We start from the raw sequence: 25081 nt of genomic DNA, 5'->3' as shown, positions 1-25081 counted from the left end.
AGGAATCCATTTTACTATATATTTATAAAAATCCAATGTGTTCATACTTCAAAGTCAACAGAATCTATAAAGGATGAATAAAAGGAATTCCTGAAAAGGGTAATTAATGGAATTGATGATTAGCATTAACGTGGGACCATGTATTGTGATAGGTGCTATGGGGGAGAGTTACAGTCTCCATTTTCCTCTTATTTCTTTTGGTATTAAATCCCAAACTCCAAAATAAGGCTGAGAAGCAGGCTGCTGCTAGAGACATGTGACAAAGTTTGGGCCAGTGGGATGCAAGTTGAAATAATGTGCACAATGTGTGCTAACTTCCTGACAACAAGCTCTCTACCCTGGACTTCCATGCTCTGTCATCACCCAGAACAGAAATGCAGATGTGAGGTCAGCCAGCTTCAACCATGAGCACAACCATGCCATAGAATATGAGAAAATGTCAACATGGAAAGAACTGATATCCCTGAAAGGCCTCGCAAAGCAGGACTCACTGACCCATCTTGGGCTTTTCAGTGGCAAAGACATATGTTCCTTTTGTCAAATTCCTATAATTTTTGGTGTTTTTGTTATAGCACCTCAGCATATACTGTGAATAATAAATGGGCTTATGTATTTCCCCTCATTGATCTTAAAACAACCGATGACATGGGGCATTATCTCTGTGTTAATGGTCAAAATGCTAGGCTATGTAATGATCGAGTCTTGGTTCACATAGAATGGAGAAAGTATTTGACTACACAATTTATGCCTTTTATTTATTTAAAAAAAATTTTAATGTTTATTTTCAAGGAGGACAGAACAGAGAGCAAGGGGGACGGGCAGAAAGAGAAGGAGACAAGAGCTGAAGCAGGCTCCAGGCTGCAAGCTGTCAGCACAGAGCCCGACGCGGGGCTTGAACTCACGGACCGCGAGATCATGCCCTGAGTCATTCGGACACTCAACCAACAGAGCCATCAAAGTGCCCCTAACCTAGCCTTTTAAACAAGCATTTGATTTTTTTCTGAATTCATATCTGTCTTCAATTCCCATGTAATTTGCGATTGAATGCCTTTGTCTCCTCTTTTCCTAGGTGTCTAGGTCCTCTGTGACTCCCCTGGTGCTGTCTTGCTACCTCAGCAGCTCTTTTCAGTCATTTCTGGGTTCAGCATTTCCCAGAACTGCAGTGTTTTGGTTTGCAATGTGTAAATTTCAGGATACATAATTGAAAAACTATTGAAAAAATTCCATTTTTCATGAGTTCATGTAAACCAAAGAGAAATAAATCTGATTGCATTAAAAAGACCAATTCAATGAAATAAATATGCTCTGTTCCTTGTAGGCCCTGGAGACTGAAATCTGGTTACTGCACACATTTAAAACTTCCATTCCTGGCTCAGAATCACCTTCTTCCTCTCCTCTATCCTTAGTGACTTATGCATCAATGATGTCTACGGAACTGGAATCTCAGTTTTTTGTTTTGTTTTGTTTTGTTTTTTTCTTTCCACTTCCAACGATGGTTTCTTCCACTCCATTTCAGCCATCTGTTCTTCTGGATGCACCTGGATGCTGTCATTAGAAACTGAGCCTTCTCTTAGATCTGAGTTTCAGACACACCAATATTTCATCAAAACTTTCTCTATACCTCTAAGACATTTGCTATAGAACAACAGCTCCTTTAATTCAACTTCCTTGAGACCTAAAACATCGTACTTTGGCTTTTCTTGCTACCCTCTTTGCCTCTTCCCTCTTGTCTTTACTACCTTCCTTGTTCAGGTTAAATTCCCTAGTCTATAATTATAATCACACCTTGGCAAGCATCCTCAGCTTACCTGCTCCTCTCTCTCTCTGTTGTTATCACCTGAGATAGCCTCCAACCTAGAGAAACCAAATTCCTTCTCTTCTTTGCCTATACACAAGGAAATAAATATTGCCAGACAAAACCATGAGTGCTGGTTTCATTCTAGATTCATACCTACAAACCTCAAACAGGTGCCCTGATTCTGCACATCCTTTCTGCTGTGTGTTCCTATAAAAAAACATTCCTCACTCTCTGAAATACTTATTTCACACATTATCCCATCTGTTCCTGTTTCCCCCAGTTATGGTGGATAAAGACTCCCTCCTCCTTGTTTTCTACATTCTCTTTCCCTTATTGAGCAAACTGACAACCTTCGTGTAACTCTTAACCTTTCATTCATTACCCCTTTCCTTCTTTTATCTCTACCTCAGTCAGGTAGAGAGATGCTCTGACAATAACCCCCTTTTTTCTGCATCATCATTTTGTTCTCTTTTTATTGTGTACCAATCCCATCAGTATGTAAACCTGCCAAAGTTCTTCCCATCCTTACCAAAGAAAATCTGCCCTTGATCCCACAGGTGTCCCTTGTTTCTCTACATTTCTTTGTGTTCTGTTCATATTTGAAAGTCATCTACCTCCCTTCATTTATTCACACCCTGTTATTTTGTTGACTTTTCCAAATAAGATTTCTATCCCCACCAGGGAACTGAAATTGCCATTTCCTATGCTTACCTTATCGGACCTTCTTTCTGAATAAGTCTTTTCTCAATCTTTATAACACTATGCTCTATTGGTTTTCTCACAAAGGTTTTAGCTGCTCTTTCTATATACAGCTATTAAAATTCTGTGCTAGAGGTCAGTTCTTGGTTCTTGTCTTTATGTTTTCTTGCTAGATGAGCTCATCCATTCCTATGACTTTGAAAATTATCTTTACACTGTCAACTTTCCATACTTATACCCACAATCCTGACATTTTTTTTCTGATATCTTGACTTCTGTAACTGAGAAATATTTGACTTTGCCAGTTATGTATTCCACAAGCATATTAGAGGTTAACATATCCTCAAATAAACTATTGCATTTCCCCCCAAACCTATCTCCCCCAAACGCTTCCCCCATGTCACTAAAATCGAATCAGATGTTCATTCAGAACCTGAGAGTCATTCCTGATATCTCCATCTCTTGTAGATTACATAACCAATCCACCCCAGTTCCATTGGTTCTGTATAATGTATTTCAAATATGTCTGTTCCACTCCACCATCACTGTTGCTGCCCTTAAGTATCATCATGTCCAATCTGAATGATCTCTTAACTTGTCTCTACAGTTTCACTTTGCACCCTTACAATCTATTCATTAAACACTCAAATGAGCAAAATATTTTCTAACCTGCCTACGGGTATGCACTGTTGCTTGCCTACCTCCAAACTCATATTGCATCAGTCTCCCTCTTGCTTCACTTCTGCACTTCAGCCAAATTCACTTTCTGATAGTCTCTGGTATATGCAAAGCTCTTTCCTATCTCAGACTCTGCACTTCTCTTTCCTATAACTAGAATCATCATCCTGGCATTCCTTGAAATCTGGCTTCTTCTCATAGTTTAGGTTTAAGTTTAAATATCTCTGAAAGTAACTGCATTTTCTACTTATTGATTTATGGGAAAAAATTAAAAGAAGATTTTGTTGTTGTTAATGCACATCAGTTTAAGTTACCTTCATGGCATACAGCCTTTAATAAAGGCGAAGTATTATAGAATTTGCTGTTTTCAAAATATTTTACTAGGACAAGTGCTAATGAAGAAAAGACTTTATGGACTTTTTTTTGATACATAAAACTTCTCTATAAGTATTCAAGGTGAAAGTTATGCAAGGGTTTTTTTTTTTTTTGATTATTCAGGTCATAGTCAAGTTGCTGTAGCTTGTGCTTCACTGTGAAATCGCAACAAAACAGTCTGTGTTACCGTTTGCATACTACTATTCGATACTGTACTGTGCTGTTTATTCATTACATATTCTCACTCCAGATTTAATGCTTGAAAGAACCCTAGGGAACAGAGCTAAAGCCAATATGGATTAAGGTCCTTAGAAAACTATTCATGACACAGAGTACAGAATCAAGTATGTATTCTGCACAAATCACTCTTAAAAATTCAATGTGATTGATAATATGTGTTACTGAAGGCTATATTGGAATGGTGCTTGCTCTTGTGATAGTAATTAAATGTCTACCTTGCTTTTAACCAGACCTTTATAATTTGGGTTGAAAGAATTGTCTAAAGGTGAGCCTGGACTCAGCAGCACTGTAATTTTATTTTACTACCTTTCAAAAAATACAGTTAGCTTTTGTTAAAAGTGTAAACAACACAGACATTGATGCTTCAGGTGCTGTCTTTAACTAAAGGAGTTTGCTTAAACCAATTTGGACATATCTTTGTGTAATAATGCCCCCCTTGCCCATGCCTGATATTTGAATTACATATTCTTACTAAAATTGGTTATGAATAAGCCATATGTTACAGGTATCTGGAAATCTTATGAACCTTTTCCTGATTCTACCTCATAAGGACCTCATCTCTTTTTTAAAAAATTTTATTAAAATTTTTATGTTTATTTTTTATTTTTAGAGAGAGAGACAGACAGGGAAGGGTCAGAGAAAGAGGGAGGCACACAATCTGAAGCAGGCTCCAGGCTCCGAGATGTCAGCACAGAGCCCGATGTGAGTCTCAAACCCACGAACCATGAGATCGTGACCTGAGCTGAAACTGGATGCTTAACCCGACTGATCCACCCAGGTGACCCAGGACCTCATCTCTTTGAAAGAAATTCTATGAATTCCATTCCTTACTGTCTATGATGTTTCCTACCTACTAATTCAACATTAAATAATAACCATGTTATGTCATCACAGCCTTTAATAGCTGCAGGTCTTACTCAAGACTCGTTTTAGAAAGCTGTTTTGAAAAAGCAGTTTCTATAATTTGATTTTCTCTTTATGAAAAGCAATACTAAAATGAGTAATCTTAAATAATATAATGTGTCTTTTAACTAGAACATAAAGCAGCTTTTATTCCTTTTATTTGTGAATGCACTAATACATGTTAAAATCCTCAATTCTAAAATGATTTTGATTTTTTTAATGTTTATTTATATTTGAGAGACAGAGACAGAGAGAGAGAGACAGAGTGCAAGTGTGGTGGAGCAGAGAGATGGAGACAGAATCTGAAGCAGGCTCAGGTTCCAAGCTGCAAGCTCTCATGGGACTCGATCCCACAAGCAGGGAGATCGTGGCCTGAGCCAAAGGCAGATGCTCAACCAACTGGGTCACCCAGGTGCCCCTAAAATGATTTTCTACGTACCTGTCCCGACCAATACTTTACAAATAAACACAAAGTTCATTTGCTCTTTGAACCCATATTTAATGAATGCTCACTGAACATTGTGCTAAGTGCAGATGTCATACACATGATTGTTTTTACATGATGTCAAACCCAAAACAATCTTGTCCAAAATTAAAGATGACCACAAAACCTTTGACATTCTTCCTATTGAATATTCTGTGTAGGATAAATAACTGCTTTTATTGGTAGAATAATACGGAGATGACGTGGTACAAACTTCTGAGTACACACCCCAAAATTGACACAACCGTTGTGCCATTTCCTGCCCACTGGTTTTCTTGCCTCTTCTTTCTCTTGATATTTAGTCACCATGCTGTGTGGAAGCTCAAACAGGCATATGGGAAAACACAGGTAACAGCCAATACCAATATGCCATCTGTGGTAGCCAGTTTCTAAAGTGGCCCACAATGATCCCTACTTTCTGGTATTCATGGCTTTACATAATATCCACTCACACTGAATTAAGTTGAACTATGCTTGACCAATCGAATATTGCAGAAACAACATGGTGTGACTTCGTAAACTAAGTATTAAAAGCCATTGCAACTTCTGTCTTGCTCTTGCTCATATCACATTGAGGAAAGCCAGCTGCCATTTCATAAGGTCGTTCAAGCAGCCTTACAGAGAGGTCCACATGGTGAGGAACTAAGGTCTTCTGTCCATAGCCAATACCAACTACCATCCATGTGAGTAGGCCATTTTAAAAACAGATTCTCCAGCCTCAATCAAGCCTTCAGATGACTGCAGTCCTAGTCAATGCCTGGCTACCATGATGCATGATGCAGCATGAGAGACCCTGAGAAGAAATACTCAGCTAATTTTCTCATCAAAAATCTGCCCCACAGAAACTGTGTAGAAAAAAACAAAAGCACCCACAAATGCTTTTGTCTTTCTAAGCCACTAAATTTCAGTTAAATTGTTATGTACTAATAAATAACTAATATACCAGCCATTCATAAAAGCCGTCTTGGAAGTTGGTTTTCCTGCTCTGGTTCAGCCACTCCACTGATACTGTGTGGAACAAAGACAAACCATCTTTGCTGAGTCTTGTCCAGATGGTAGATGATTATTTTTGTTTTAAGCCACAAAGCTTTAGAGTCATTTGCTGTGCATCAACTAAAAACTGGAACATACAAGGATCCAGTAATATATATTCCCACTATAAGAGACCTAACCCAACAGAGGCAGATCTTAAATAAATTCACAAAAGTGTTATAATAGAGGTAATAAATTGTACCGTTGGAGCACAGAACAGGAGAATCTAACCTAGGCACAAGAGTAGAAAATTTTGAGAAGGCTTCCCAGAGTACATAAGTCTTGTAAGTCTGAGTCTTGTAAGATAAGAAGTTTTTATTCTGATATTTGGAAATGTGGCACGCCCACATGAATGAGTATTATTTGCTTCCTCATTCCTCACTGTCCTTAGAAATCCAAGTTTACAGCCCTTTATAAAACTTGATGAATAATAATTACTTTAACAGAATATAATTCTATAAAATTGGTCATTATTATCATACAAAACATAAAGCCAGTATTTGTTAGGAACAAACATATTTAACATCTTTGATTAACTTTATATGCTAGCTCTAATTAACCATTATCGTATTTGTAGAAAGGACAGTCCAGTCCTACCATCATCAAAACAAAACCTTTTCTTTTTTTTTTTTTTTAAATTTTTTTTTTTTTCAACGTTTATTTATTTTTGGGGACAGAGAGAGACAGAGCACGAACGGGGAGGGGCAGAGAGAGAGGGAGACACAGAATCGGAAACAGGCTCCAGGCTCCGAGCCATCAGCCCAGAGCCCGACGCGGGGCTCGAACTCACGGACCGCGAGATCGTGACCTGGCTGAAGTCGGACGCTTAACCGACTGCGCCACCCAGGCGCCCCAAAACAAAACCTTTTCATGTTGTTGAAGGATCTGGATTAAGAATGTTTGTTTTTGGAATCTTAGTTAAATCCTTACAATTCCCACAGATCGTTTTCTGTCTGTCTTACTCTCACTGCCTCCTCTGGGCCATTCTAATCCCTCTGGTTGATAGTGATCAGCACAAGGAACATAATCTAAGCAGAAAGATTCTACAACCATTTTGAACCCAAAGCAGCTTCCACAGGTTACCAAGAAAAAGGAATTGACACCATTTCTCAGATAAAGAGTTCTTTAAGACAGTGATTCCAATATGTAGAACTGGTGAGACCACATGAATATGCAACTATTAACTTATTTAAAAAATTATTTTTAATGTTTAGTTTTGAAGGGGAGAGAGAGAGAGAGAGAGAGAGAGAGAGACAAAGCGTGAGCAGGGGAAGAACAAAGAGAGAGGGAAACACAGAATCCGAAGCAGGCTCCAGGCTCCAGGCTGTCAGCACAGAGCCCGATGCGGGGCTTGAACCCACAAACCATGAGATCATGACCTGAGCTGAAGTCGAACACTTAACTGACTGAGCCACCCAGGTGCCCCAACTATTTACTTATTATATACCCTAACTTCTAGCAAAGTCACAGGGAAAAACAGGTATGTCATTCATAAAAGATTTTCAAGCACAAGTTCAAATTAAGCATTCTGCGTACAATTCAAGCTCTTTCACTCATGACCTTAGTTTTCGTGATGGCACCTATTCTGACATGGTGCTGATTAGACAATGTGTAGCTAGTTCTATCTCTAATTTATTCATTTACATATATATTATTCACCATAATAGCATTACCATAGAGAAGTTCTCCTTCCAGGGCAATCAGGGGGAGTGCATGTGCAGCACAGCATATACTCAGTGAAAACCTGCTGTGTTGTTTACTTACTTCATTTTTATGATATTAAGAGCACATAAACTTTGTGCAATTTTCTGCTTCCCTTTCTTCTTCTACTTCTTTTTTTTTTTTCCTTTCCCAAATAGGCTTTAATCCATTGAACTAGAGCATTAATCCAAATGTAGTATTTTTTTTTTTCAGGATAAAAAGATACAACTTTTATTATTTTAGGACGAGCAATAGAAACATAATATACCAATTAAAAGTAACCATTTACAGGGCACCTGGATGGCTTGGTTGGTTAAGCAACTGACTTTGGCTCAGGTCACAGTCTCACTGTTCTTGAGTTTGAGCCCTGTGTCGGCTCTGTGCTGACAGCTCAGAACCTGGAGCCCACCTTGTATTCTGTGTTTCCCTCTCTTTCTGCCGCTCTCCCACCCCCTCTCTTTGTCTCTCCCTCAAAAATAAAGAAACATTAAAACAAAATTTTAAAAAGTAACCATTTATTGGGGCGCCTGTGTGGCTCAGTTGGTTGAGTGTCCGACTTCCACTCAGGTCATGATCTCACAGTTCGTGAGTTCGAGCCCTGCGGGGCTCTGTGCTGACAGCTCGGAGCCTGGAGCCTGCTACGGACTCTGTGTCTCCCTCTCTCTCTGCCCTCCCCCGCTCATGCTCTGTCTCTGTCTCTGTCTCTGTCTCTCTCTCTCAAAAATAAACATTAAAAAAAAAATTTAAAAAGTAACCATTTAGAATTTCAACATAGGCCAGTTGATTTCTTATATATCTAGATGTACTTTTTTGTTCATTACTTTCAACATTTTGATGAAGTATACCCTTGGTATTAAATTCCAAAACCAAATCATCTTATTTAACCTAATAACCTTTGATTTTGTCCCCCTTCCTCTTTTTAACAGAATCCCCTTTTCGTTAATGCTGTCTGTGTTTAAGATATCTCTTTGGATGTTCTAACAAAGAAAAGTAACATTGGTTTAAATAACATAGAGATCATGCAAGAATACAAGTATAAAGAGTCCCGATCTTAAATGAAGGATCCATAATATCAGAGATTGCCATTATCATAGTGTGACTACTATATAGTCTAAGATTATAAGGGATACATTCCAGCCAATGGGAAAGAGATAAGGAGGAGCCGAGAACATGCTTCCTTCCTTTAGAGACTTAGCCTGGAAGTTGCACATTTCACTTTCATTCACAACTAGAACGAATCCTAGCCTTGCCTAGTTGCAAGGGACACTGAGAGATACAGAACTTTCCTGGAATATGTGACATACCGAAACTTGGGAGTTCTGTTACTAAACAGCAAGAAAGAAGTGATAACAGATGTCATCCAATTCTATGAAGAAGAAATACAAAATTGGTGTATTCTATTTCTAATTATGATTCCTGAGTAGATTTTTATTTATAATAGATGCTGCATAAATATTTTGAATAGCTATGTAGAATATATGTTAAGATATGACAACAAATAAACCATAATTATTCCTCTTTCTGAAGCAGAGAGTCATGAAAACTCTTACGCTTCTTCTGGTATCAAGGAACAGAGAGCCACTAAAAGTCTCTTAGACTTTTAAGAGTCTTAGGTAAGAGCCTTAGGTAAGAGTGAAAGTAGAAACTTTGAACTAGAAAAACCAGGAGCTTACTCTGTATCTCTCAAGCACTGTATGGTCTGTCTGTACTCAGTTATGCTCCAGAGTTGGCTGCATTTATCTCCACCACCAGTCCCCACCATGCTCTGTCCTGATTAATGTATATACATGCATATATTCAGATAATGGCCACAATCTTCAGCTTTATGTCATGGCCTCCCAGTTGTAGCATATTTTATTAACAAAAAGTCTTTCAGGTTTCAACTTCCTGAAACTGGAATCAGATTGAGCCAAGTTCAATTTTCCAACAATTCCACAAGTCACTGGCCAGCCTATATGTATTTTCTCTGAATCAGGTATCCACCCAGGGCTTGATCAAAATTGTCAGGTGTAATCTTGTTTGTTTGTGTCTTTTATTAAAAAAAAAAAAAAGCTAAGTTGTAAAGGCCATGTTTGTCAAAGGGTAGCTATTATATCAAAATGAGGGAGGGTAGGGAAGATAACTGCCAGTAGTTCAGTCTGCAAGTCATTTGCCATTATTCATGATATCATCATCATCTTCATCATCATCACCATCATCATCTTCAACCATCGTCATCCTTATACACCTATGATTAACTTTACACTTTGCCAATAAACATTACACTTCGTGAGATAGACATTTAGATAGAACCATAGAACTTTAGATAGAACTTTGAGACAAATACAAATGCAAATAGCAAAACAAATGAGTTTAAAATCACTGAAAAGCTAAATGCTGCTTAGTTTCAAGTGCTTGTAAAAGGCCTAAATAATACAATACGGGACAGGGAAGGGCAACATCAAACTTAAAACTCTACCAAGAAAAAAAAACAAAAACAAAAATGAGAGCTATAAATGAGAAAGGATAGTAATAAAAAAGAAAAAAAAGATGAGTTAGAGAGAAGAAAGGAATAATAACAAAATGGAAATGCATAAATTTCTGTTGAGAATTGGGTATAGGCATGTACTAAGAGATGTATTTCAAAAATTTCAAAGATCAGCTTGAGCAATGCTTGCTGATATCACGAACATAAAGCCCAGGCTGAATGTTTAAGAATTATTTAAGGTTTTCATACAAGTGACATCAAATTTTCAATATGTTTGGCTTATGCCATCTCAAGAAGCAAGGAAGAACACATGCTATTCATGGCCATCTTTCAATACACATTTATTGTATGCTTAGTATATGCCAACCACTACTGGCTTTCAAGTTGGGCTTCCCAATCAGCAGTTCTTTCAGTAAACTGGCATTGTGTGTGTCCAATATTAGTAATGTTCAGGGTGCTTGGAATGTAAAGCTATCTAGAGGAAGAAGAGCATTTTTTTCTGGAAATAGTCTCTCATACTCCCTTTGTATGTTTGTTAAGCAAAAATATAATTCTGTGACAAATTTTTGACCTAACTTACAAATTGCTGAGAAAATGTCAGGGGTATATATATCTGAAGTACTGATAATAATGGGTTTATTATTTATTTAATAAATGTTTATTATTTATTATTATTTATTGTTTATTTATTTAATAATTGTAGGCAGTCAATGAAATATTTTATATTTAGGAGGTCTTTTCTTACATGTTTACGATTTTGGAAAGAAAGCCTAAATTTTAAAAATCAATAGATTTTATAGATACTGTGATGGTTAATTTTATGCGTCAACTTGGCTGGGCCACGGTGTTCAGATATGTGGTCGAACATTATTCAGGACGTTTCTGTGAGAGGGTTTTTGGATGAGATTAATATTTAAAACCATAGATATTCAGTAAAGCAAATTGCCCTTCACAATTTGAGTGGGCCTCATCTAATCAACTGAAGACCTTCATAGATAAAGACTACCTTCTCCCAGGCACAATGGAATTCTACCAGAGATTGCCATACTCGCTCTTTCTTGGTTCTCCAGCCTGAGGGCCTTTTGACTTGAACTGCAACAGCTCATCCTTGGTCTAAAGACTGCTTGACCACACTGCAGATTCTAAACTTACATCCCCCATAAGCATGTAAGCCAATTCCTTCAAATAAATCTCCACTTGTAAATCTCTTTCTAAGTTGGTGTAGGTATGTGTGTGTGTGTGTGTGTGTGTGTGTGTGTATCCTACTGGTTTGTTTCTATGAAGAATACTGATTAATATAGATACAAACACACTTTCTACTGATATTTTTATCTCATTCATGTGATATATGTTTAAAAAGATAAGCATTGTGGCACCTGGGTGGCTCAGTCGGTTAAGTGTCTGACTTGGGCTCAGGTCATGATCTCAAGGTTTTTGGGTTTGAGCCCCGTGTTGGGCTCTGTGCTGACGGCTCGGAGCCTGGAGCCTGCTTCGGATTCTGTATCTCCCTCTCTCTCTGACCCTCACCTGCTCACACTCTGTCTCTCTGTGTCTCAAAAGGAATAACGTTAAAAATTTTTTTGTTAAAATTTTTTTTTCAACGTTTATTTTATTTTTGGGACAGAGAGAGACAGAGCATGAATGGGGGAGGGGCAGAGAGAGAGGGAGACACAGAATCGGAAACAGGCTCCAGGCTCTGAGCCATCAGCCCAGAGCCCGACGCGGGGCTCGAACTCCCGGACCGCGAGATCGTGACCTGGCTGAAGTCGGACGCTTAACCGACTGCGCCACCCAGGCGCCCCCAAAATTTTTTTAATTAAAAAAAAATAAATAAAAGATAAGCATTGTAAGTTTGAAACCTTCATTTCAAGTGTATTCATTTCTGAAGTATTTTTTCAGTTGTCTAAAGGATATTTTTTCTGATACCATTTCCAAAAGCAGGTATTTGTCTTCCCATTGAATATTACACAAAAACTTTCAGGATAAAAAATGATGGCTTATATATTCCCTAGGTGAAAATACTGAAGTGTTTTTATGGTCCTTTCCAAAGAAGATAGTCTTGGAAACATTCCTGTGATACTGAACTGATATGAACCAAAGACAGATCTACATGTTAGATCTAGTACTTATACCTCAGTTTGGCTGATTTTTATCTCTTACTGAATTAAACAAATTAAGAATTAATTCCTTAAAAATTTTATTTACAGAATTAAGTAAATCAATGTTATTTTTACAAATTCATGAATCCTTACTGAAGAGATCTATGTATTTTCATTTTCTTTTGCTTTAGCCTTACTATTATTATTGATTTCTTTCTTTAAACAAATACTACCCTCCCAACATATTCATCATTGATTAGTTTTTAAATGTACTTATTTTGTGTCTCTTGCATCTTTGGATCATAACATTATGAAGTATGTGGATAATAGGAATGGTTTGAAAAGACACATGAGGCTCCAAGTTCAACACAATAAAAAAGATGAGACTCAAGTCCCTTTATCATTCATTGGTATCTCTGGTAAAGTCTCCTTCTTCCCCATCTCTGCCACATTTATTATTCATACTGTTATCCACTCTGTCGTCATGAGCTAGAAGTGTCACTGTTATTCTTCTAAATTCTAGTGGTGACCTGAAGTGCTTAATGTCTCTTATGAGGCTGATTTTTCTCAAAATTCTACCTGTGGTCCCTTTCCTCCACATTAGGCTCTTTCAAAGATGACCCCATTACTGCAATATTTTTGTCCTATTGTCATATCTTCTACTAAAGTTTCAGAAAGACTCGCTTTAAGCCCCCTGTTTCTTCTAGCACTTCTCACTTGAAGTACTTGGGGCAACTTCCAGGGAAATGAAAACAAAAGTACGTTTGTGTGACACCCACTTTCCCATCAATAAATGTCCTTTACCACCAAGCAAACAAACTCTCAAGATATATTCAAAAGTGCTTAAACTCCCTGAGCTTTAGAGAAATATTTATCTGCTTTGGGGATAGCCCTTTATGTCCCATTTTATTAGAGGGTTTTAATCCAGATGTCTTGGATCCCATTGTCCTAATTCTGGAGCCCCTTGTCCAAACAGTATGTCCATTTGGGCTGCTGGATTCCAGCAGAGATGGAAAATTCTCTTAAGCAGCTTTATTCTCCACTGCATTAACCCAGATTCAGGTGCTGGTGGCACAAGACCTTTGTTAACTTCAAACCACTGAGGCTTCACAGGGCCTCTTGGACTCTCAAAACATTCCTATCATTAAGAGAAGACCAAAAAACCAGTTTTGTCAGTTCTCAATCCCATTGCTTCCTATCACTCCACGTTAATACTACTGTCTAGTAAGATTTTGGTTGTATAGTAACCCCTCATTTTCCTTGAATGTTAGTGGATATTTTCTTCTATTTTGATATGGTTAATTATCAGAAAAGGTGTTGGCCAAAGAATAAACTGAGGCACAAAGAGGCTAAGGAGCTAGTCCATGCACAATGTTAAGTACTGGAATTGGGAGATTATTTTCCTTCATCATGCTGGCTATGTGCATGGTCCCATATTAGGTCCTAGCTATATGTAGGACAGAAAGGTAAGAATTGAAGGCACTTACAAAAGCACAAGGTACTATTGTTGAATACAGTAAAACCGTAATCACACACACACACACACACACACACACACACACACACTCAACAGCAATGTGCTCCTTCACTTCTAGGGATGATTTTAAGACTTTGAAAGCCCTACTGTGAGATTATCTCTAATCAGATAAACAACAATGCAATTGTCTATAACCAAAACCAAAGAAAATATAAATGGAATATAAAGAATATTCTTCAATCCTGTCTCTTCTGGTGAAAGTGGTGGATCATTCACTGAGAATATGGCCTGCCAATTTAATGAGGAAGCGTAGACTGATGAACTGTGGTTTACGAAAGTTGTTTCCAATTGCTTGTCCTTTTTTGGAAGTAAAATTATAATTGCTATCTTAGTCAACAGTTATCATCAAGTGAAATAAGCAAACAACAGAACAAACTGATTTAAAATCCCTTTCTCCAGGAAAGACACAGATCTAAACAGATTCATTTTACTGTATCAATGTGCTCCAAATTTTAAAAATTATGAGTACTTCTACATATTACTTTCACACTTAAAATAATTTTGGTAATTTGATGTAACATTATATGGTTTATGGTTATTTCTTAAAGTCATAAAACTTAATTTTTAGAGTAGTTGTAGGTTCACAGGAAAATTGAATGAAAAATATGGGGAGTTCCCATATACCCATCTTCAGACATGCACAAATCTTTCCCACTATTGACATCCCACACTACGGTGGTACATTTGTTACACTTTATAAACCTACACTGATGGATCATTATCACCTAAATTCCACAGCTTACATTAGGGGTCACTCATAGTGTTGTATATTCTGTGGGTTTAGACAAATGTATAATGACATGCATTCACCATATACAGAAGAGTTTCACTTCCTTAAAAATCTTCTATGCCCTGCCTGTTTATCTTCTCGTCACTTCCTATCCCCTGGCAATCACTGATCTTTTTACTGCTTTCACAGTTTTGGCTTTTCCACATAGATAGAGAGTTAGAATCATCATATGGGATGTAGCCTTTTGAGATACGTGTCTCTTTTTAAGAGCAAGAAAAACATGACCAGATATCTGTAGCACACCTCTGCTCATATGTCATCAGGCAGAATCAAGTCACATGGCTGCCTCATAACAAACCCATTGGAGGTTATCCTGCTCAGTACTGACATGGACTATATGAAGATGAAATGACAAGTGAGGTGTCTTTGGATAATGTGACACTGAAATGAATAGGGGCTTTGAAATCACATTGGCTTGGATTTTAATCCTGAGTTGGCTATTTACTTGAGCCACATTTTTCTCCTTTCTAAAAAGCAGATATAATACCTATAGGATCCTTGTAATGATTAAATAATCATGTAATGAAACTGATGTGGTGCCTGGCAAAGAGTTAGTGCTAAGTAAACATTTCTCACATACAATACTCTGCCTCTATACATACTGAGAATGGTGGGGCTCACCCTACCGATATGCTAATTCAACTAGTCATATCTATAGCAACAGATTTACATGCAGTTATAAAGAAAAATTAGTTGGATTATTTCAATTAAAAGGGGTAGTCACTAGATTGTTATTAATAGGTTTTTTCTAAGTAAAACAAATGTTTTGTTTTTACTATTGTCTATTGGCAGCATTTATTTTTATTTTTCTGCATGAAAAAAATAATGCATGTGTCTATGGATATAAAAGTGGGATGATCTCATGCAGAGAAATGTCTTTTGACTTTTCTCCTTAATCTAAGTGGAGTATGCCCTGATGCACACACTATTTTCTTTTATGCATGTTCTTTTATTTTCTGAACTCCATTGTAATTTTGAACCAGGTTTGTGAAGCTTTGCGAAATTTTCCCTGTGAGAAAATGATTTTGAGCTTGTCAATCCATCAGCATGATGACTGGGAAATATTTTAAAGAAAATACAAATTGTATTTACCAAGAAGCTGAAAATATAAAGCAGTGTTTTCTACTTGTCACCGTAAAAGAGCATGACAAATTCATTGTTATCCTGACTTCACAGTCATCAGCTATTCTACACACAGTGGTCACATAGGCACTATGGTTTGTCACTAGCAGTAGAGCTCGATATATCTTTACAAAAACATCAAACATCACTGCACTATCACGAAAGGAAATGCCCATTATTCCTGGTAAGACAAGGGTTACCGAAAGGTTTATGATTTATTCACTGTGGTTGGACAACTTCAGCAATGAGGTTAATTGTATTGTTTCGATAGGTATTGGAGGCAGATAGATTTGTTTCTCTCAATTTTCATCTAGTTTTCTTGTCAGTTGTCCTATAAATGTGTGCAGCTGGTTGACAAAGGGATCATATTAAAGAGCATTTATCAATTATCAAAGTAGAGGAGAAGAAAAATAAATTTTCCAGGGAGAGTACCATCTGCTAGGCACTGTGCAAAAATGCTGGGGATACGCAGTGGATGCAATAAGATCCTCATTTTCAAGATACTCACAATCTATGGTTTGGCAAAATTAAAGCTCTGATACAAGTGTGGTTTATGCTGGGATGGAGCTGCACACAGAGTGCTACGATAGCACAAAGAGGAGCGGCAGAGAAAGCACAAGAGAACTTATTTGATGAGATAACTATTGGTGTATATAATGCAGGAGAAGCATGGTAAGCAAAGGGCATTTAGGCTAAGGGAGTAGCCAGCACAAGATCACAGAGGAGCTGGTGGTTCAATGGGAGTATAGTGTTCAGTGTGTGGGGGTGGGGGTTGGGGGGTGGGGGAGGCGGGTCATGGCAAAAGATCATGCAGATCCTGAAGATAGGGAGAGGAGGAATCAGGTCAGGAAGAATTCTCCATGCCACAAAGATCCCATATTTTACCCTGAAAAATTACAAGGTGCCAGTATAAAGGCAATGAACATATTTGCAGAGTAGTTTTGTAGCAGCATGAAAAATAAATAGGATAGGAATAATATTAGAACTAAATTCCTTTGGTTAAGCACTGTAATACTGTTACTCAGCTTTTACTCCCCAGAGTGATTCCTACAATGCTGCAGGAGGAGGATTTAAATTACACAGGAAAAGATCATCACTATTTCTGTAACCAAGGACAAATAATACAACTCTCAAAAGCAAGCAAGATTCATGTCTGCCTCCAGGGACACTTCTCATTAGATAAGGGCTATGCTATTATGGCACTCAATAGGATGGAAAAACCATCCTGCACATGAGGGCTCATGGTGGAAAGGTATTTCCAGCAGTTAGAGAACAGAGTACACCGAGCTATTTGAGCTGGAAATGCAGTCTCAGATGCTGCCAAGAAAAGCCTTCTGGCACTCTGTGGGCAAGGCCTCTGGTTATTACTTCTTGCTTCCAAGATGCTCGCCATTATCTTAAGCTCATGTACTGCTTGAATTCAGACAAAATCAAAAAACAAAGTAGCCCATTAAATTACTCTCAAGACATTCAAAGCGTTGGGTTTCAGGAGTCCCTGAAAATGATAAAGTGTGGCAGAAAGACATTTAGAAATTACTATATGATTCTAACCTTTAAACATCAATAATAATAATAAGTTTCAATGGCTGGAAATATTTACATTAGTATATGTTAGTCTGGGAATGGACTCTCATCTGTGAAGTTTTTTTTTTCTTTTTAAGATAATTTTTGTCTTATGAGGCAAGGTGAACCCACCCTGTAACCAACATTCAGTTCCAGAAATAAAATATTATGTGATAAAGCTAAAATAAAAAAATAAAATATAAAAGTTATAATGACTTTTCCACAAAGTGAAATGTATTCAGTGAAAAGCCTTTCTTAACACTCAGACTGTGTCCTCTTTCTTTCTTTCTTTCTTTTCTTTCTTTCTTTCTTTCTTTCTTTCTTCTATGTTAAGATACTCTTTCTTTCTATTGGGAAATGATATTTGTAGATATTAGGCTTTCTTGGTTGATATTTTTATTGTCTTCAACTTGACAAAATGATAAGGTATCAAAGCCAACACTGGCTTCCCTGGATACCTCTTGAAATGTCTATCTTTCATCAACCATGAAATCCCAGTGTATAGGTAACTATGTTAAAGAATGATAGAAGGGTATTTGTTCATTGAATAGTGGAGGAATAAAATATATATAAATTTTTTTCCAGTCTAAAAATAAAACCAATACATACAATTTTCTCTTAAGAGTTAAAGGACTTTTTCCTGTATTTTTGTCTCATTTAAAAAAAAAAAGTTCTTTTTTACCTGTTTCTCTAGAAAAGAGTGGATCAAACATACATATCCTTTAAAAATTTTTAATAAATTTGCCACAAAATTTGTCCTGTTTCTCAATATATCAAGAGATTATGATATCCTTGATGTTATGTAGCTTATGGTTTCACATTAAAAAAAAAACAACACTATGTGAAAATTCAGTTAGAACCTTTGTAGTTATTGTTGAATAATCCTTACTTCTAAACTTAATTTAGCAAATATAATGGTTTTATGAGAAATCAAGATATATTTTATGCTTCTAAGTAAAGGCATGCTTTAAACTTATCAAGAATTTTAAAAGGTATTTTATAGTGTACATTTTAAAGTGTATTGTGAAAACGATTTTCCTAAAAATATCATTGATAACAATAAACTGCTTTGCCACAATTTCATCTTGTCCAGAAATTTTACAATACAAGAAAAGATCATTGCAAATTGGTTACTACTTCCAAAAAGGCAACTCAAAACCATATTACTGATGACAAGTTGGCTACATTATCTTTGCTTACAGAAAGATAGGAGTTTAGAGAATGATGGCTGAGCAGAACTGACTGTTTTTTCCAATCAAAACTCTGGCTGACATGCTTTATCTAGAAGCCATGAATAATGTCTTCATTTTTCAAAACTCTGTCATTATGAGCCTGCTGAAGTCCAGGAATATAGTTGCGTTCATCTTTGTAGTTTGCTATAGATAAAGGAAAATCCTACCAATATAATTCTAGATAACAGATATGTAACTAATGAATCTATTATTTCTCATGGTGGTAAGATAGATCAGAATGAGGCATCCAGGAAAGAAGGATATTAGATATATGGTAAATGGTTTAAAACCAATAAGCCACAATTTTGTACCATGTACAACTAAAGCCTCTGAAATGTTATTCAAAGACTGTCTAAAATTATTAAAAAAGAAAAGTAAGATGGTATTCAAGTTAATAAATATTTGCTGAGTATATCTAATGTATTGGGTATTGTGCAAAATTATGAGAAGAATACAGGATAAATCAACTATTTATCAACTGGATAAATAGATTCATACATTATTATAATTACAGGTATTAATCTAATCATAGGATATTAACCTAACTAACCTATTGACATGCGGTTTTTGAGATTACTCCCCACTCCCCAGATATAACACAATTTTTAACTTTGTAAGGGATCAAAGAGAATTCAAATTGAAATAAGGTGTTATGTATAATTATTAAGTCATATAAAATAAATTATTATAAAGGTCTTTAATGCTAGAGAACTAGAAAGAAAAATGCAGCAAGTACACATTGTAAGTGGTACTGCAGATTGGCACAATATATTTGAATTCATTCTGAAAAAATAATTCTTCAGAAAAAAAGCTATATAAACTTAGAGGTTAACTGCCCAATTTTTTTAAATGAGATCATCATAAATATAAAATAGGAGGACATTGAGAAAGTTATAGAAAACCAATTCAATGAAATATAATGGGATCATTAACATTTAGGTTATAAAAATATAGGCATACCTTGGAGATATTGTAGGCTCAGTTTCAGATGATTGCAATAAAGCAAATATCGCAATAAAGCAAGTCAGTGCATATAGAAGTTATGTTTTCATTATACTATAGTCTATTAACTGTACAACAGCATTATCTCTAAAAAACAATGTACATATCTTTTCTTAAATTTGTTTTAATGTTTTTATTTATCTTTGAGACAGAGAGAGACAGAGCATGAACAGGGGAGGGGCAGAGAGAGAGAGAGAGACACAGAATCTGAAGTAGGCTCCAGGCTCTGAGCACAAAGCCAATGCAGGGCTCGAACTCACAGACCGTAAGATCATGACCTGAGCTGAAGTCGGATGCTTAACTGACTGAGCCACCCAGGTGCTCCAACATACACATCTTAATTAAAAAATACTTTATTCTTAAAAGATGCTAACCATCATTTGAGCTTTCAACAAGTTTTAATCACTAATCACATATCATCATAACAATAATAAAAATAATATTGGAAAAGTTTGAAATATTGCAAGAGTTACCAAAATGTGACACAGAGATACAAAGTGAGCAAATGCTATTGCAAAAATGTTGCTCATAGACTTGCTAGGTGCTGGGTTTCTACAAACTCTAATTTGTTAAAAAACATAAGACAGTAAACCTTGGTTTGGGAGCATAATTCATTCCAGAAACAGGCTTGTATTCCAAAGCACTTGTATATCAAAATGAATTTCAAGAACCATTGGCTCAGTTGTGATCATGTGACATTCAGCGTCACATACTACTTGTATTGCAAGACATTGCTCTTTATGGAGTTAAAATTTATTAGAAATGTTTGCTCATCTTGTGGAACACTCACAGAACAAGTTACTTGGAATCCAAGGTTTTACTGTACCTGTGAAGCACAATAAAGAGAAGCACAATAAAACAATGTATGCCTGTAATTTAGTGATTTTTTTTAGAAATACTAATCCTATGGCCAACTAATCTTTGACAAAGCAGGAAAGAATATCCAATGGAATAAAGACAGTCTCTTCAGCAACTGGTGCTGGGAAAACTGGACAGTGACATGCAGAAAAATGAACCTGGACCACTTTCTTACACCAGACACAAAAATAAACTCAAAATGGATGAAAGACCCAAACATAAGACAGGAAGCCATAAAAACCCTAAAGGAGAAAGCAGGAAAACCTCTTTGATCTCCGCCGCAGCAGCAACTCAACATTTCTCCAGAGGCAAGGGAAACAAAAGCAAAAATGAATTAACTATTGGGACCTCATCAACATAAAAAGCTCCTGCACAGTGAAGGAAACAATCAGCAAAATTAAAAGGCAACTGACAGAATGGGAGAAGATATTTTCAAGTGCCATATCAGGTAAAGGGTTAGTATCCAAAATCTATAAAGAACTTATCAAATTCAACACCCAACGAACAAGTAATCCAGTGAAGAAATTGGCAAAAGGCACGAATAGACACTTCTCCAGAGATGACATCCAGATGGCCAAGAGACACATGAAAAAAATGCTCAACATCACTTATCATCAGGGAAATACAAATAAAAATCACAATGAGATATCATCACCTTACACCTGTCAGAATGGCTAACATTAACAACTCAGGCATCAACAGATGTTGGCGAGGATGTGGAGAAAGAGGATCTCTTTTGCATTGTTGGTGGGAATGCAAACTAATACAGCCACTTTGTAAAATAGTATGGAGGTTCCCCCCAAAATTAAAAATATAACTACCCTATGACCCACCAATTACACTACTAGGTATTTATCCAAGGGATACAGGTATGCTGTTTTGAAGGGGCACATACACCCCAATTGTTTATAGCAGCACTATCAACAATAGCCAAAGTATGTAAAGAGCCCAAATGTCCATCGAAGATGAATGGATAAAGAAGATGTGGTGTATATATACAATGGAGTATTACTCAGCAATCAAAAAGAATGAAGTCTTGCCATTTGCAACTACATGGATGGAACTGGAGGGTATTATGCTAAGTGAAATTAGTCAGTCAGAGAAAGACAAATATCATGTGACTTCACTCATATGAGGACTCTAAGACATATAACAGATCCACACAAGGGAAGGGAAGCAAAAATAATATAAAAACAGGGAGGGGGACAAAACATAAGAGACTCTTAAATATGGAGAACAAACGGAGGGTTACTGGAGGGGTTGTGGGAGGGGGGATGGGCTAAATGGGTAAGTGGCATTAAGGGATCTACTCCTGAAATCACTGTTGCACTATATACTAACTAACTTGGATGTAAATTAAAAAAAATTAAAGACAAACAAAAGCAATACAAAAATAAACATTAACAAATTTAAAAAACAAACAAAAAGGAATAATAATTCAAGGTAAGTCTGCTGGCGATGATAGAGTATTATCTAGTAGACCAGTACTTTCACTAGAATAATTAAAAAACACACAAAAAAAATAATAACAACAAAAACTCCACTAAAATCTTGATAAAGATATTAGAGAGCTTCTAAGTTACCAGGATGTGAGGGGCCATATCAAACAGAGAAGAGACCTTTACTAAAGTGTGCCCAACATTCTTCATGTTGTTTTTTTCTCTGAGGATATTGTTCATATTCTGCATAGGTAAAGAGACCAAAAGGCCAAGAAGCTTGCAGAATAGGCACTGGCAGAGAAGCCAGTAGAGTTTCAAGACCATCTCTTTAGGCTGGGAAGATAAAAGTTGAGTTTAGCGTCACCAAAGCAGGCTGAATTTGAAAGTTTAAAATCTCAGTGAGAAGAAGGGTGCAAATAAGTCACCTTGACACTGGGAACATGTTTACTCATGAATACACTTGCCATTTCAGCTGCACATAATGAGAAGGTAAGAAATCAAGAAAAAATGATTGCAAAGCAGAGTAGAATTTTGGTAGTCTTCTGGTGTTGAGGTAAAGAAATGGAGTTTAGAAGCCCCCAAGAATGAGGGCTTTAAAATATAGTCCAGACTGTTAACTGGGACCCCTAGAGGGCTATACTATAGGAACATGGGCAAAAAAGAAAAAGTTTGAGCCTAACAGACACTAAAACCAGCTTTAAGTCAGTTCAATCTATGATTAGATCAAGCTGATATGCCTTCTGTTGTTCATCAGAGATGGTAAACCATTTCTAAATGGACATAACATTACCCAAGTCCATAAACTTTCAAATGCAACATCTGACATTAAAAAATATATTTTTGATAAATGAAAAATAGGATCAAGAAAAAGAATAGGCAATACAAACAAACCCAAACCCTTTAAAGGAAAAGAAGCCAGAGTTACAAACACAATATTCACAATGTCTATCATGATACAAAAAAACAAAATGAAAAACAGGCAAATATTTCCCAATTGCAAGAGAAAAGACAAAATGGAGGCCATCTGCAAGAAGACCCGGATGTTGGATTTAGCCTTCAAGGATTTTATAGCAAGTATAGGGCTATTCTCGATGAAAAAGAAATACCACTGACCTGTGTGTGTGGCACACAGTTTATTCTGAACACTTCCCACCTCATGGGTCTAAGTCCACGTACTGACTGGTGAGGAGATTCACTCAGTGCTCAGGAAGACCCCCTTGTGTGTGGTGTTAGTATAGGCATGACAGACTATTCCATGTCTGTTGTGGTTGCTTGCTCCCCTATGCCTATGTGGATTATGTACACGAGAGGAGATGTAATTACCTTGGTTTGAAATGGTTCGAAATTGTTTGGTTTGAAATTGTTAAAAGAAGTCTTTCCAGTTGAAGGAAAATTACACCAGATAGGAATTTTTTTAGGAGAAAATAAATAGCATCACAATTTGTTCAAAATCTGAGTGATTGTAAATATCTTATAATTCCTTTAAAATAAATGTGCCATTCTATCAACAATAGCCAAAGTATGGAAAGAGCCCAAATGTCCATTGACTGATGAATGGATAAAGAAAGAAGATGTACATACATATGTGTGTGTGTGTGTGTGTGTGTATACAATGGAATATTACTCAACTATCAAAAGAATGAAATCTTGCCATTTGCAACAATGTGGATGGAATTAGAGTGTATTACGCTAAGTGAAATAAGTCAAAGAAAGACAAATATCATATGACTTCTCTCATACGTGGAATTTAAGATACAAAACATGAACATAAGGGAAGGGAAGCAAAAATAATATAAAAACAAAGGGGGGGATAAACCATAAGAGACTTTTAAATACAAACTGAGGGCTGCTGGAGGGGTGCTGGGTGGGGAATCGGCTAAATGGGCAAGGAGTATTAAGGAGGACACTTGTTGGGATGAACACTGGGTGTTATATGTAAGTAATGAATCACTAAATTCTATTTCTGAAATCATCATTACAGTATATGTTAACCAATTTGGATTTAAATTAAAATAAATAATAATAATAGTAATAATAATAAACGACATAATAAGCATTTAAAGAAGTGAGGAGATCTCTTCAACAAATGGTGTTGAGAAAACTGTTCAGCTACATGGAAAATAATTAAATTGGACGACTTTCTTAACACCACACACAAAAATAAGTTCAAAATGGATTAAAGACCTAACTGTGATATAGGAAACTATCAAAATCCTAGAAAAGAATACAGACAGTAAGGTCTCGATACAGGTCATAACAACATTTTTCTAGATATGTCTCCTGAGGTAAGGGAAGTAAAAACAGAAATAAACTATGGGAACTACATCAAAATAAATAGCCTCTACACAGTGAAGGAAACAATTAACAAAACTAAAAGGCAACCTATTGAATGGTAGAAAATATTTGCAAATGACGTATTTGACAAGGGGTTAGTATCCAAAATATGTAAAGAACTTATACAAATCAATACCCCCCAAAAAACCCCCAAATAATCCAATTAAAAATGGGCAGAAGAAATGAACAGACATTTCTCCAAAGAAGACTTTCAGATGGCCAACAGACACATGAAAAAATGCCCAACATCACTCTTTATCAGGGAAATGCAAATCAAACTACAATGAGATATCACCTCACCCCTGTCAGAATGGCTAAAATTAAGAACACAAGAAACAACAAGTGTTGGTGAGGATGTGGAAAAAAGGGAACTGTAGTGTACCTGTTGCAAGGTTGCGCCTGCAAACAGGTGCAGCCACTTGTGGAAAACCGTACTGTGGTTCCTCAAATGTTAAAAATAGAATTATACTATGATCTAGTAATCACACTATTGGGTATTTATCCCAAAATACAAAAACACTAATTGAAGGGGATACATGCACCTTTATGTTGATAGCAGCATTATTTATGATAGCTGAATTACGGGAGAAGCCCAAGTCCAAGTATCTACCAATAAATGAATGGATGAAGAAGGTGTCATTTATATATACAATGGAATATCATTTAGCCGTAACACAAAGTGAAATTTTTCCATTTTCAATAACTTGAATGGAGCTAAAGGTTATGAT

The sequence above is a fragment of the Lynx canadensis genome, chromosome C1 (assembly GCF_007474595.2).
Source record: "Lynx canadensis isolate LIC74 chromosome C1, mLynCan4.pri.v2, whole genome shotgun sequence".
NCBI classification, from domain to species: domain Eukaryota; kingdom Metazoa; phylum Chordata; class Mammalia; order Carnivora; family Felidae; genus Lynx; species Lynx canadensis.
Note: the sequence above shows the minus strand (reverse complement) of the source record.